The following is a 15,565-nucleotide window of genomic DNA, read 5'->3' as shown; positions in this document are numbered from 1 at the left end:
ATTTTTGTATCTATAAAGCAAAGGGCAGCACTCTGCTGGGAGAGATAAACATGGTGGGGCACCATGGGTCAGCTTCCTAGTGACCTGATGGTGTTGGGGAGGTGGACATATTTTTGTATCTATAAAGCAAAGGGCAGCACTCAGCTGGGAGAGATAAACATGGTGGGCACCATGGGTCAGCTTCCCAGTGACCTGATGGTGTTGGGGAGGTGGACGGTTTTTGTCCATTTTCTGACAAACATCTAAATTACTTCTTTATTGATTTGAGAAATTATTTTTAAAGAATTTTTGTTTTGTAATAATTTTGAACAAATAGAGTTTTCAAAAACAGTAGAGTTCTGCCCAAATGACATGGCTCAGGGGTTGAGCATTGACCTATGAACCAGAAGGAAACAGTTTGATTCCCAGTCAGGGCACATGCCCGGGTTGCAGGCTCAATCCTCAGTGTGGGGCATGCAGGAGGCAGCTGATCAATGATTCTCACCATTGGTGTTTTATCTCTCTATCTCCCTTCCTCTCTAAAATCATTAAAATTAATAAAAATTAAAAAAATTCAAAAATAGTAGTGTTCTCATATGATATTTATTTAGTTTCTTCTAATAGTAATATCACATAATAGTAATAGAATAATTAATACTAAAGAATTAACATGGACACAATATTATTAACTAACCTACAAATTCTATTAGAATTTCAGCAGAGTAGTATTTCATAAACTCCATGTAATGACCCATTATACAATGATTCTCAACTTTACCATACATTGCTATCACCTGGGAATATACATATATTTAAAATTATACATATATAATGTGTGCAACATGATTTGATATACATACACATAGTGGGATTACTTGAGCCAATCTAATTAATATATCTCCACACATAGTTATCATTGTGTGTGTGTGTGTGTGTGTGTGTGTGTGTTGAGGACCCCTGAGACCTATCCCCTTGTTCAGTAGATTTTGAGATCTATTCATTCTACAAAACTGCAACTTTGTACCCTTTGACCAACATTTACCCACTGCCTTGTTCCTATTCTACTCTCTGCTTCTATGTATTCAAATTTTTAGGTTCCACTTATAAGTAAGATCAGGCACTTATTTCCCCCTATGTCTGACTTATTTCGCTTAACATAATATTGAAGATTTTTAAAAAATATATATTTTATTGATGTTTTTACAGAGAGGAAGGGAGAGGGATAGAGTTAGAAACATTGATGAGAGAGAAACATCGATCAGCTGCCTCCTGCACACTCCTCGGTGGGGATGTGCCCGCAATCAAGGTACATGTCCTTGACCAGAATTGAACCTGGGACCCTTGAGTCCACAGGCCGATGCTCTATCCACTGAGCCAAACTGGTTAGGGCTATTGAAGATTTTTTTATGTATTCTGTATATTACTCCTCTATCAACATTTTTGTTGTGTGTATAAGCCACTTTGTTACTTGGCTTTTTATTTTCTTGATACTTCTTTTGATGAACATACATTCTCAATTTCAAGGTAGCTCAATAATCCATTATTTTTCTTTTTGGTTTTTAAAATTTGTGCCTATACCCTGGTCATGAAGCTGTGTTCATGTCTTCTTATGTTTCTTATCTTTACTTATAAAAGCACTAGAGACCCAAAGCACAAAATTCGTGCACTTGGCGGGGCAGGGTGGGGGAGGCTTCTTTCAGCCCAGCCTGTGCCCTCTCACAGTCTGAAAGCCCTGTGATTGATCATCCCAAAGAGGTAGGCCCTGCCCATTGGCTGGGGCTCCGCAATGCATGGCCCCCATAGAGGGAGGCCCCACCCACTTGTCAGTGACCTGGGCCTTCCTCTTTGTGGCAATCGTTTATCTTTACTTATAAAAGCACTAGAGACCCAAAGCACGAAATTCGTGCACTTGGCGGGGCAGGGTGGGGGAGGCTTCCTTCAGCCCAGCCTGTGCCCTCTTACAGTCTGAAAGCCCTGTTGATTGATCATCCCAAAGAGGTAGGCCCTGCCCGTTGGCTGGGGCTCCGCAATGCATGGCCCCCACAGAGGGAGGCCCCACCCACCCGCCACAGCTCACTTGTCGGTGACCTGGGCCTTCCTCTTTGGGGCAATCATGGAGCCTTCCAATTGATTGTCCCACCGGCTGGTGGCCTGGGCCTCCCTCTGCAGGGTGATCATTGGGCAATGGCTGGGCCCCTGACCAATCACATCGCACCTGCCTTGGCTGACCTGGAGCCAGTGGGTGTCATAGCATGGTCGTTCCGAAGGTTGTCCAGAAGGTTGTTCTGCTGTTTGGTCATTTGGTTGATTTGCATATTACCCTTTTATTATTATAGATATTGAGGGAAAAATAGGATTTTGAGAAGATCAGAGGCATATACAGGATGCAAGGAGGGAGAGGTTAGAGACAGGAATTCTAGCCAGGAGGCTGTAACGTCCACCTAGGTGTCAGGTGTGAAGTAAACCTAAATCAGGATAACAAGAATAAACAGAAAAGGAGAGGAGTAGAAACAGGAGCTCTGTTGAAGATGTGGGGAAGAATTTCTTGCTTGCTTGAATGAGAAAGAAGTAGATATAAGAATTCTACTATCACTTTGAGACTTGTTTGGACTCTGACTGAATGTAAATACATTTATATTGCAAAATTCATGCCTTTTCAGAAATATACTTTGTGAGATACTGTGACCTCTGTTACTATGAAGATGTTGAGTATTTGCCATGTGCAAAGAACAGAACAAATATATCCTTATGTTTTAGAAAGTATAATTCTAGAGCAAGAAAGGGTTGGAGAAGTGTGCTGGGGAGATTGTAGGTCTTTATCTAAAAGACATGAACAGGGACTGGCCAATCCTCTGTTCTGATGAGTAGGTGCAATGCTGACTGGAGCAGGGAGTTGACACAAATAGCCTTGTGATCTCTAACGGTTTTAGGGAGTTATCTGCCTTGCAACTCCCGTCTGTCAGGGAGGCCATTCGCCGTTGTGACGTTGACATCTGTTTAATGCCAAGAAGGGCTGGATTTCTCGGGTTTACTTTTCTGAAGCAGTAATTGGTAAATTTTGTTGAAAGTCCCTCTTCTGCCCGCTTTCCCTGAATTACAGACATTCATTTAAATGACTCGGGACTCTCAGCTGTGCAGGCTAAAACACAATCACGTCATGAGGAAAAGATCTGTGTACGCTTTTCACAGGGTGAAGCCTGGAGCTCAGATATTTTTGTTACCTCTTTGTTTTCACTGTGGTCCAGGGGATACATTTTTATGATCTGAATAAACAATTTTTACCATCAGATTGGAGATAGAGGTTCATTACTTTATTTCCACTGCGGTCCAGGAGATGTGTTTCTATAATTTGAGTAAACAATTTTCACCACCAGATTGGAGATTGAGGTAAAAGCACTCCTGTCCTTTGGTAGGTCAGAGTGCTGTAGCAGCTGTGTTTTATTCAGAGGGAACAAAAGACTCTGATTAAAAAAATTCAAATGTCTCTTCTGATTCTCTTATTCTTGAATGTGTTTACGTGCCTTTGTTCCTGATTTGTGCTCATGGGACTGATAAGGAATCAGGTTCCTTTTGCAGAAGACTGGAATAAGCAGTCAGGGGTCCCCAAAACCTAGGAAGCTGAGATCTGAGGTAGCACAAAATAAATACCTAACAGTAACACTTGCATCATTAAATTTCATTTGGGTTCTTTTTTAAATATCTGGCTCACTATTAAAACATGATACCTCCATTAAAAACAATGTTTTTTTTTTAGAGAGAGAGAGGAAGGGAGAGGAAGAGAGAGAGAGAGAAACATTGATGTTGAGTGACACATTGATCAATTGCCTCTGCAACCACCCTGACTGTGGATGTAATCCACAACCTGGGTGTATGCCCCTGACCAGGAATAGAACCAGAGACCTTTCGGTGCACAGGGTGATTCTCAACCAACTGGACCACACTGGCCAGGGCAATGCCTCCATTTTTTTTTAGAACAAAATGCTCTGACTTATTTTCTGATAGGGGAGGTACATATTCAAGTGTCCAGCAGCAATGTGGGATACAACATACAGCAAGAAGATTATGAAAACCCACAACAGCTGGTCCCAAGGCCATCTTTGATAACCATCTTCACTCCTCTTTTTCCACTCATTTTAAATTTTCCTTTCCATCAGCCAATAGTTTAGCTCACCTGAGTTCCTCACCTGGTGGCGAAATCTCGATTCTATACAAGGGTTTCCAGTCTAACTTGTCTTGACCCTTTGAGTTAGGGTTGCTGCAGTTGCTCCTTTTCTCTTATCACTAGGAAATGTAGCTCAGACATCATTGGTTTCCAGGGAACCCCCGCACTCCCTGCTCTTATTGTAGAGCAGCAATCCCAACTTTTCATAGTAATCAAGTTCAATGACCGCCAGGACAATAATTCTATTCTTTGACTTTTGGTCCATGGAGATGAGGGGTAAAAAGTGTTTGGCTGGCTATTGCTGCTTTCAGTTCTGTAAAACTCCTGGTGAAAGCATTCTTTCCAAAGAGCCAGGCCCTTTAACCTGGTAGAATCTAGTGATGGGAGGAGAAGCATGAAGTTCCCAAGTAGGTCACTGGGAGTGATACAGTTTTACTACTGAATCATATACCCCAGCTTTTGGTAACATGGTCCCTTCCATCACGTTGTTTGGCTGATTATCTATGTATGATGGGGCAACAGAGTGGGTCCCATGGTCATATGTCTAATGTTGTACCACTTTGGCTGTAGTATTTCCTTGGTCTGAGGCAACATTGAGTGTTTTACCATGTCAATACATTAGGCATATGTATTGTGGTACTGGGGGAAGCAAGATGGGCAGGAGCAGGGAAGGAAAACCTATTTTCTGAATAACTGTAACCTTAGATAAATGAAAAAGATCTGATGTGATTGATCTGCCAGCAGGTGCTGGGTAATTTTGTAGGGTTATCTTTCTCAAAACATGGTCCTTGTGCCTATGCTGCTATGTTACCAATTTGTGATAAATACAGAAATTGAGAGTAAGGGTCTAGAAACTTTTTGTTTCTACAAGCAATTTGACATTGTTGTAGCATCCAATCAGGTGATAATTTTCTAGTAATTTATCGTATTATTTAAAAATATTTTCTATAGTATTTAAAAGTTAAAAACAAACCTGGTGACTCATAACCAATGGATGGGGAGGCACTGTCCTAAAGGTGTGGTAGCATATCCAGTGTTTAGAGGCAGTCTCTGATGCTGGCAGGTTGGCAGCATCAAGAGCTTGTCAGAGAGAACCTGTTTTGCTGTGACCACAGGATACTCTATCTTTGCCACATAGCCACTCAACTCAGGGACTCAGCCAGTACTAGGCCAAATGAGTGCTCACTGACATCGATAGGAAGTCATGCTGTCTCCCTGAGGTTAGAGACCTCTGAGGAGAATGCACTTTGTTGGGTAGGAACATGGGATACAAAAACCCTCACACTTTTTGTACTCATTTCCATAGGATCACCCAGAAATCTCTTTCCAAGTTCTACTAGTCTCAACTTGTGGTAGATTGATAAAGGCCTCTAAAGGCATCCTGTTGCAATTCCTGGAATCTTTAAATTTTATTTGGAAAAAGTGATCTTTGTGGATATGAATAAATTAAGAATTTTGAGATTAGGTGATTATCCAGGATTACCTGAGTAGGCACTAAATAAAACCACAAGTGTCTTTATAAGAGAAAGGCAGAGGGACATTTGACAAAACCTGAGGAGAATGCAATGTGAAACGGAGACAGAGATTGAAGTCATGTGGCCACAAGCCAAGCAATGCTAGCAGCCATCAGAAACTGGAAAGGCAAGGAATGGATTGTCTCTTCAAGCCTCTGACACCTTGCTTTCAACCTGGTGATTCTGATTTTAGATTTCGGGCCTCTAGAACTGTGAGAGAATAAATGCCTGTTGTGTTCAGTTGTGGTAATCTGCTATAGCAGCTACAGGAAATGAATATACACATATTCAGACTTACTTTTTTCAGCCAAGTAATTTGCCACTTCTCAGGAGTTTCAGTATAAATCTAGACCTCAGACCTTCCTCCTTATGAAGTAAATGGCCCCATATGTTGCTTAAAGTTCTGACCTCTGGGAGAACATTCCTTAATGCATATTGTCACTCATGAGAGAGGCGGTAATGAGTCAGCAGCCCAGGACCGCGAGCACCAAATACGTGTAGCCCCATTTTAAAGCTCGGTTAGGGCCATTCCTCCTTCTCCGTAGGTGTGAGCTGAGTGAGCAACAGGGGAAGCTGCAGGGAGTCTGGCTGCTTGCTCATGTCATTTACTTGTGCCTCCTGGAGCTCCAGGCTTGATGCAGAATTTCTGTTGCCCAGGAATTTGCCCTCAAATTCCTGATCTTATGAAGCAGGTGATCAAATAACACCCAGCTTTTGATGTGCAGCCCCTGTCACATAGTCAGTAGCTATTACCAAAGTCAAGAGGCTTACCACTTTAGGTGCTCTATCCACGAGTAAGATGTGGTTGTCACAAGGTCATTTTATTTACTTGCAGCAAGTGAAGGATCCATATCCAAAGCTCTGTGTCCCTGAAGGGAGGTGTGGGGTTGCTGATACTAGTAGACACTGTATGGTGATCCCACATGGATTTCTTCTTTGCAGTTGGCTACATTCACCCATGTTGTTTCTGTCAAGCCATACTATTTACAGCTGGTCTACAAAATACTGGGCTACACTTTAACATTTAGCAGGAATAGCATTTAGTAAGAATGGCCCAGACCCCGAGTCCCTTGTCCTTTCCAACAGTATCTCATTGCCTTCCCTTTGCCCATGGGCGTCTTTTCAAATAGCAGCAATATTCTGCTGCAGAAGACATGGTTTTCTTCCCTGTTCACAGAACGGTACTCTAACCATCCTGGTAGGCGATCCTGCCCCTGGGCCTGGGCTGGGGTGCAAGGCAGGCTGGAGCTGCAGCAGCCTCTCATCTTCCCCTTGACCCCATTTAACACCCCACTTGGACGAAGGAGTTTGATCCCATGGCTGGGTTCTCTATCAGCCCTCTTCTCCAGAGGGCAGGACTCCCTGACCTTCTCAGAAATGCCGGGGGCTTCGCCAGAGTGTGTCTGACCAACTTACTGTGGAGACAGTGCCCTGGGTCCTCCCAGATTGATGGGTTCCCAAAGCCCACTTTCGAGTGTGCTCAGTGCTAAGGTGGGCCGAAGCAGAGGGAGCACAGATGGGCACCCTGGGTTTTGCTGAGCCAGGAAGATAGTGGGAAAGCCTTTGACCCTCTGCCTGTGATGACCTGAATTGGATAATAAACAGTAAATCACATAGAAAGAAAAGTGATAAGGATCAGAGCTGGAGACGACAGAGCAGATGGCTAAGGCACTGTTACCCAGTTGACTTGGATGCCATCTTAGTAATCAATTGCCCCATGTATGTGGCCTCCATGGCAGAGAATCCAGCAGAAAACCAGTGGCACAAATCTCTGAAAAGCACTTGTTTTCCTAATTCCTAGAAGGCAATAGCCTCACTTGCTCTCCCACAGCCTTTGGACTAAAAAGGACTTCTGGCGAGTTGTGAGCTCACCCTGTGGAGGAATGGCCTAGTCCTGAGGCTGCTACCTGCGGCGGAGAAAACCTCCTTTGCCTCCATCTCCATCCTCTCTTCTTCCTGGGCTCATCTTACAGCCCGGTCCTCGCAGGACTGCTTCTCCATCGGCGAGATCCCACAGCGGGAGCCTGGATGCACTCTGGGGTTCTCGGGACAGTGTGAGGAAGCCAGGAGGGTTACCCTCTGCATCTGAGGATGAGTAAGTCATCCCACCCTCTGGTTGCTGGATCCGTCCTGAGAAAGAATGATACTCTATTGCCTCACTGGCGTGGGAAACAGTTGCTCCCAACACTGAAGCCGCATTTGCCAGTAGCCCACAGCTGAGCCTTTGGTGAACAATGCTCCTGACTTGGGATAAGGACGAACTGTGGTGAGTGCAAAACAATTAAGAAGACACGTCTGTGCATTTCAATAACTCACTTTCCTCCTGCTCGTCCCTGAAATGGAAGCAAGGGCCGGGCTGGAATTCGTTCCAACTGGAATGAGAACCTGTCTCCATTTCCAGCCAAGGCAGAGTTAAATGAGCCATTGTGCCATGTGTCTGGGTAATTAGGCAGGAAGAGAATCCGCAGCCAGCCCCCTCCAGGTTCCCCACGCTGTCCCTCTGCCATGTGCCTGAGCCCATGGATCTCAGTGCTGGCATTTTACAGAAATATGGATGTGTTGTCATGGCAACTCTTCTGTGCTGAGCAAGTTAATGGTCTAATATTATTGAGGGGACAGGGGTCAAAAGCCAGTGAAGGACTTGGTTTCCGAAGCCCAGAATAACTGCCAGGGATGGGGCAGGATGGGACGCTCATGGGGGAAATGTGAATCTCAGCAAGCACCAGGCTGTCCCTCAAAGAGCCCTTTGAGACAGAGATGGGAAGGCAGCGACATCAACAGAATCTGTCTCTGCAGCTCCCAGTCTCTTCTCCCACATCCTCTCTCCATGGCTCCCTCTCCCTCCAGGCACCTGGGACCTTGCTGCTCCTTCCTGGGACTGGTGCGTTGGGGGGCGGGAGGGGACGGGAAGGGGATTGGTAGCTTCCACCTGAATGTGAATTAGTCATGGTTCACTTTTTAAAAATATATTTTTATTGATTTCAGAGAGGAAGGGAGAGGGAGAGAGAGATAGAAACATCAATGATGAGAGAGAATCATTGATCGGCTGCCTCCTGCACACCCCACACTGGGGACCGAGCCCACGATCCGGGCATGTGCCCTTGATCAGAATCAAACCTGGGACCCTTCCGTCCGCAGGCCAACACTCTATCCACTGAGCCAAACCGGCTAGGGCTAGTTTAACTTCTTATTAGGGGAGATTTCAAACAATGACAACAGTAGGAACAATAATAAAATACACCTTCACGAACTGTCATCCCAGCTGCCTTCTTTACAGACGTTCACTGTGCTTGACAGGTAAATACAGGGCAGAGAGGAGCCCCATGCCTTCTTTCCACCTCAACCTCTGCCCGGGGGCGGGGGCTGCGCATCAAGCCAGGGGACAGCTTTCCTTCAGAGGACACACAGGAGCGAGGACTGGGCGCTGCGCAAGCAAGTGCTCTCAGAGCTTTGGATGAGGAAGTTAGGAATTCCCAAGCTTTTCCTGCTGTCCTCTCTCCACTGTCAACCAGTCAAAGGACCTGGGAATTCAGAGAGCACCTACACAGCCAGCCAATCAGAGACCAGGAGTGCTGGCTCCCAGGCATTCTGCTGTCACCTGTGTGACTGCTCCCTGGTTTGCAGGGGACCAGCTTCTCAGACTACATTCTCAAGTAGCATGAAGCAGCAGATTGACTCTCAATGCTGCGCAAGAGGGAGGTGCCAAAACATGGTCTCAGTGTTTGAATAATGCAGTGCATTTTCATAGTAAGTGGAGATGTGCCCCGCTTCTCAGAGCATCCAAAATGCTGCCCTTGCCACAGAGGTTTCCACAGCACCAAGCCTCTGTCTGAGTCAGCTCGTAGCTCCATGGCAGGGAGTAGGGCTGTGCACAGGGGAGGCTGTGCTATAACACGGTTGTTTTCATTTGTAGGCTATTAAAGGAGATTTATGAGACTCCCAAATTATATTAAGAGTGGTATGATGGCATTGAACAATTTTGGTTTTAATAAAATATGGAAGAGGGCCAACATAGAGTTCTTTGTAAGGTGTAACATGGAAGTGTGAAGCTCAATTTCAGATGAGCAAATATTGTTTTCTATGGTGTAAACATGGCAAGAACAACAACTATAGTAGTCCTTCGGTTGATCTCTTACCCCTCCCCCCCTCCCTGGACTTCCCGCTGTACACAAGACACTGGAGGGTAGGAGAAGCCAGGGGAAGGTCAAGGGGAGAAAAAAAGGAGACATAAGTAATACTCTTTGTAATACTTCAAGCAATAAAACAAAATAAAAAAAAATAAATAAAAACATTGACATAAAAAAAAGTTAATAAAGCTTAAAAAAAAAAGAGCACTGCTGTGGAACAGCTCACTAGTGTCATAGCACCCCGTGTAACAAATCTGGGGCTAGGCGCCGTGGGGCCAGGCCCCTCTCTGGCTACACAGCTCTGCTCTGCTCCTCTCTTCTATGGCTCGGCTTTAGTGAGATGTCTTTGGAGTTTCAGCTTTAACTAGAGAAATGCAGTCTTCAGGCTTTGGTGAAAAGTGTGTTCACACTGGCTTATATGAACAGATGGTTCCACCCCTAGTGCCTGATTGGCCTGCCCTCATGCAAATGAGGACTCCAAATCCTCACAGTTTGATTGGTCCAAAAGGCAGTGTCCTAATTGGTCAGAATAGAGCTGCTCTGATTGGTCTGACCTGTGCAGCTTTATTTGACTGGAGTTATAAGGGCTAGCATAGATGACAGAAACACAGGGCAGGCAGGTCGTTAAGGGCAGAAGCAGGCAGTTTAGCACAGAGGTTTCTCTGTGAAGTGCAATTTGTACAAAAGACCCCCATGGAGAAGTGGCTGCTAGGTTCTGCTTTTTTTATTTGAGCCCAGTTAGCCTCTACAAGCCCTTCCTAGTAGGTGTTGTTTTTTTCCCTTTCTTTAGGGTTCTCGTAGTTGAGCTTTGGCGTATGAGTGGTTGAGGTTGACTCTCAGGCTGACTGCCTGTGAGGACTGCCTGTGACTACAGTGGATAAGCTGTTGTGTGTGTGGCTGACTCCACAGAGAAGGATTTACTGTAGATGCACTTTGGTGCCTGCTGTGTCCACTCTTGAGTGTGTCATCTGTGGTGCTAATGGATGGTGCTCTGATGACAGCCATTAGGCATGTTGCTTCTGGGAGGAGTCCAGTGAAGGATAAGTTTAGCTGCTGTCTGTGTTGGGCCTGAGGCCTCCTGATAGGAGCTATTAGTGTTCTGCATTCAGTAGCTGCCTGTGCTGCTGTTAGAGGTTATTCAGTCAGACATGGGCTGCTACTAGCATTGTGTGTGGGGCCACGTAGTAAGAGGCACAGGGCATGCCAAGGACGACGCTGCTAGTTCGGAGTCTGTGGACCTTTAAGAGATTGTAGGGAAGTTTGCAGCATTCACCTGGGACAGTTTCTTGTGTGAATTAGCCTCTGAAAGAGATTCAGTCTGGGCTTGTGATTTGGATGGGACAGGGTCTCAGAATCATCGTGGTGGGTGAGAGTAATGTTCGCCATGTTCATGGAAACTGAAATTTGGTATCTTCCTGTGCCACAGGCTGTGTGGGGTGTGGGCACAACAAGGAAACAATGGCACCTACCAGCACTTTGGTCCAGAGGGAGCTGCTCCTCCAGCCCTCACCTGAAGGCAGGAAATTAATTTCTTCCTCTGACGTCCTTTTCCTTGTATTCTGTCTCTTATCTGGAGCTGAGAAGGAGTATTTGTGAGCAAGTAAGTTTGTGCCCGGGCCCCTTAAGAGGATGCCTGCCTCTAGCAGCCCTCCAACTAACACAGACTGAATTCCTGCTCATTTTTACAGCCAGCTCTCATTGGAACTCCTCTTTTGAGTCCTGGTGCTTCAGGCTGGGGAATCTCCTAGCTCCTCAGGGGGACCTTCACAGCCGACATATGCCTCCCAACTCTTGGCCACCATGGGTGGACGTGGGGCCAGCTCGTTTTGTGTCTGTACCCCCTCTCCCAGTCTCACATGGCATCTGTTTTCTATCCTTAGTTATGGGAGTTTTGTTCAGCTAGATTTCAATTGTAATTTTGATGTGGTCATGGAAGAAGGTGAGCACAGTGTTTATTACCCACTCCACCATCAGGAGAGAAAGCCTCAGGATTTTGACTTTTTATTCACCATCAACACTTAATTTCTTTTGATTCTATGAATGAAGCAACTTCTTTGTTGGCAGCCATCATTTTGCCCTTGTGATTAATAAACCATCTTTTATTAATAATTTCCATGGCTGCCTGTAGGTCCTACAAGAAACACATATTCTTTTATAAAGTCAAGGCCTCTGGATTATCTTAAAAAAAAAAAAAAAAGGCAGAAATAGCAGCTGTTAGGAATGGGTCATCCTGCAGTTGCTGACGGCCTAAATGTGCATCAATACATTTGCCCCCATTCCTGGTATCAAGGTCTCATTTCTTTCTAATCAGGGTCCTAACCATAGAATTGCAGCTTCCTGGGGCTGAGAATTTAACCTCCACTGAAATTCTGCATAAGCTGTCAGCAGCCAGTGACCCTGGCTTGGACATTGTACTTGGGACCTTTGGAACTAAAGAACTATGCCCAGTGCACCACAGCACTCACTCCACTTGGTAACTATGATGGTAGGAGAGAGGATAAAATCGAGGGTGTGTATAATAATAACTCTGATGCCTATTCATATCTTTAAGTTTAGCAGGGAGAAAAATTGAGGTGAGGAGAGAGAAAAGAATTAACAAATTATAGGTACCTGGAAGTTTGAATAATTGCTGGGGTTTGATCACTAGAGCAAGTGGGCAGGAAGGATAAGATGTTATATGGTGAGCTTTGAGTGAGATGCTTAACATATGGAGAGGTCACCATTAGTAGTAATGACAAGGTCAAGAATTTGTCATTGGACTGAGGGGCTGAGGTGAGAAGAGCAGGTCTAGGAATTGAGAGGCCATGGTGATACAGTCATCATAGAGTCAAACAGTTTAGTACATAGATATGAAGGGCTTTGTATGTCCAGGGCATTGTGAGAGGTGGAATTAGCAGTAGTTCATGTATGTGAAAGGCCCTAAGCATCAAGCTAAGGAATTTGGCTTGTGTCCTATAGAAAATAGGTAGATAATGAATATTTTGAAACACCAATTTGTTTTAATCATATGTGACTTAGAAAGATAAAAATTGCTCTGCTGTATACCTGAAACCAACACAAAATAAAATTGAAAGTAAACTGTAATTGAAAAATAAAAAAACTAAATGTTTAGGTCTCCTAGTATGATTGTGTTTTTGTCAGTTTCTCTCTTTAGTTTTATTAATAGTTGCTTTATATATTCCGGTATTCCCTAATTGGATCCCATTGAGTTTTAGAGAGAGTGGAAGAGAGGGAGGGAAGAGAGACAGAGGGAAACATCTATGTGAGAGAGATACATCAATGGGTTGCCTCCTGCGCATGCCTTTAACCCAGCCAGGATCAGGCCTGCAACTCAGGTACATGCCCATGACCAGGAATGGAATCTGTGATCCACTGCTGCACGGGCCGGCCCTCTAAGCACTGAGCAGCACGGGCCAAGGCTAACCTTTGCCGTTTTAATTACGATGTATGTTGGGCCTTTTGGGCTCATCTTGTGTGGGGTTTTCTGGGCTTACGTGTCCTTTTCCTTCACCAGAACAGGGAATGAACAGTCATTATTTCTTCAAACAGTTCCTGTATTTCTTGTTCTCTTTTACTTCTGATGCTCCTATGATGCATATATTATTAAGCTTCATGTTTTCCCAAAGGTCCCTTAATCTACCTTTTTATTTCTTTATTTAAATTTTTTTAAAAATGTATTTTATTTTCTCCTTCACCATATATCCTCTCTATACCATCTTTTGCCACCACCCATTCCCCTCCACTCCATGCAATCACCACACTGTTGTCCATGACTATGAGTGCTCTCTCTCTCTCTCTCTCTCTCTCTCATTTTTTTTTTTTGCTTTTTGGCTCAATCCTTCCACCTCTCACCCCCACCCTCAGACTTGTCTGCCTGCTCTCTACTATGAGTTTGTCTCTATTTTGCTTGGTATTTTATTCTGTTCGTTAAATTCCACATATGAGTGAAATCACATGGTACCTGTCTTTCTCTGACTGGCTTATTTCACTCAGCCCATCCATGCTTTTTGCAAAGAGTAACACTTTCTTCCTTTTTACAGCAAAGCAGTATTTCATTGCACAAATGCACCACAGCTTCTTTATCTACTCATGGATACTTTGGCTGTTTTCAGATGTTGGCTCTTTTAAACGACACTGCAATAAACATAGTAGTACACATATTTGTTGGAATTAGAGGTTGCAGGTTACTTCAGATAAGTTCCCAGAAGAGGATTCACTGGGTCATAAGGCAGTTCCATTTTCAATAATCTTTTGAGGTAACTGCATAACTGCTTTCCACAGTGGCTGCACCAAGATGTAGTCCCACCAACAGTGCGCCAGGGTTCCCTTCCTCCGCATCCTGCCAGTGCTTGTTGTTTGTGGATTTACTGATGACTGCAATTCTGACAGGGGTGAGGTGATAACTCCTTTGGGTTTTAATTCTCATTCCTCAGATGGTAAGTGCCATTGAGCATTCTCTCATATGTCTACTGGCCATCTGTATGTCCTCTTTGAAGAAGTGTCCATTCAGGTTGTTAGCCTATCTTTAAATTGGCTTATTTGCTTCTATTTGGTATTGAATTTTATAAGTTCTTTATATATTTTGGATATTGACCCCTTATCAGATGTATCATGGGCAAATATGTTCCCTCATTCAGTGGATTGTCTTTTCATTTTGTTTATATTTTCTTTTACTTTACAAAAACTCTTTATCTGATGCACCTCTTTTTCTTTATTGTGTCTTTTCTTCCCCCTTGCCCAAGGAGCTATATCAGAAAAAATATTGCTATGAGAAATATTTGAGATTTCGCTGTCTATGTTTTCTTTTAGAATTTTTATGGTTTCAAGTCTAATATTTAAGTCTTTAATCTATTTTGAGTTTATTCTTGTGTGCAATGTAAGAAGGTAGTCCAGTTTCATGATTCCTCCAACTTCGTTCTTCTTTCTCATAATCATTGTTGCTATTCAGGTATTTTGTGTTCCACACAAAATTTTGAAGCATGCATTTTAGTTCTATGACATAGTTTATTGGAATCTTGGTAGGAATTGCATTGAATCTGTAGATTGTTTTGGGCAGTATGGACATTTTAGTGATGTTAAGTCTTCTTATTTATTAATAGAGTATCTGCTTCCACTTATTTGTGTCTTCCTCAGTTTGTTTCTTCAGTGTCTTATAATTTTACATGTCTTTTACATTATTGGTAAATTTACTCCTAGGAATTTTATACTTTCTGAAACAATTGTGAATGGAATTGCTTTTTTACTTTTCCTTTCCTTTTTTAAATATATGTTTTATTGATTTCAGAGAGAGGAAGGGGAAGGGAGAAAGAGAAACATCAATAGTGAGAAAGAATCATTAACCAGCTGCCTCCTGGGGATTGAGCCCACAACCTAGGCAGGTGCCTTGACCGGGAATCGTACTGTGACCTCCTGGTTCATAAGTTGATGCTCAACCACTGAGCAACACTGGCTAATTTTTCTTTCTGATAGTTTATCATTGGTGGATAAAACTAAAATTGATTTCTCTATGCTAGGTGTACCGGTTAATAATGTGGGTTTTGTAATCAAAGAAAACATGATAATTTCAAGAGAAACATCAAAAGTGCTTTATTCAAAGTAATGTCCATCACTAGCTACACATTTCCCCATCTTTCAGGTAATTTATGGATACCGTCCCAATAGAAGTTTCCTTGTTTTGAGGCAAACTATTCAGAGACCCAATTTTCCATTCTTCGTACATTTTGAAGTGCTGCTCAGAAAGTGCGTGTGTCATCGGTCGGGATAAGTGGTCATTTGAAGGAGTG

General features: G+C 43.7%; 1 long non-coding RNA gene across 1 annotated transcript in view; it reads left to right on the top strand.

Annotated features, from left to right (window-relative positions):
* Positions 1–7,094, top strand: part of LOC102762271 — a 21,194-nt gene extending 14,100 nt beyond the window's left edge. The window contains exon 5 of the long non-coding RNA XR_435886.1: positions 7,083–7,094. This is a non-coding gene — a long non-coding RNA (uncharacterized LOC102762271). The remainder of the gene's footprint in view (positions 1–7,082) is intronic.
* The last annotated feature ends 8,471 nt before the right edge of the window (positions 7,095–15,565 follow it).

This window comes from Myotis davidii, unplaced genomic scaffold (genome assembly GCF_000327345.1).
Source record: "Myotis davidii unplaced genomic scaffold, ASM32734v1 scaffold203, whole genome shotgun sequence".
Lineage (NCBI taxonomy): Eukaryota > Metazoa > Chordata > Mammalia > Chiroptera > Vespertilionidae > Myotis > Myotis davidii.
Note: the sequence above shows the minus strand (reverse complement) of the source record. Positions and strands in the feature narration are given on the sequence as shown.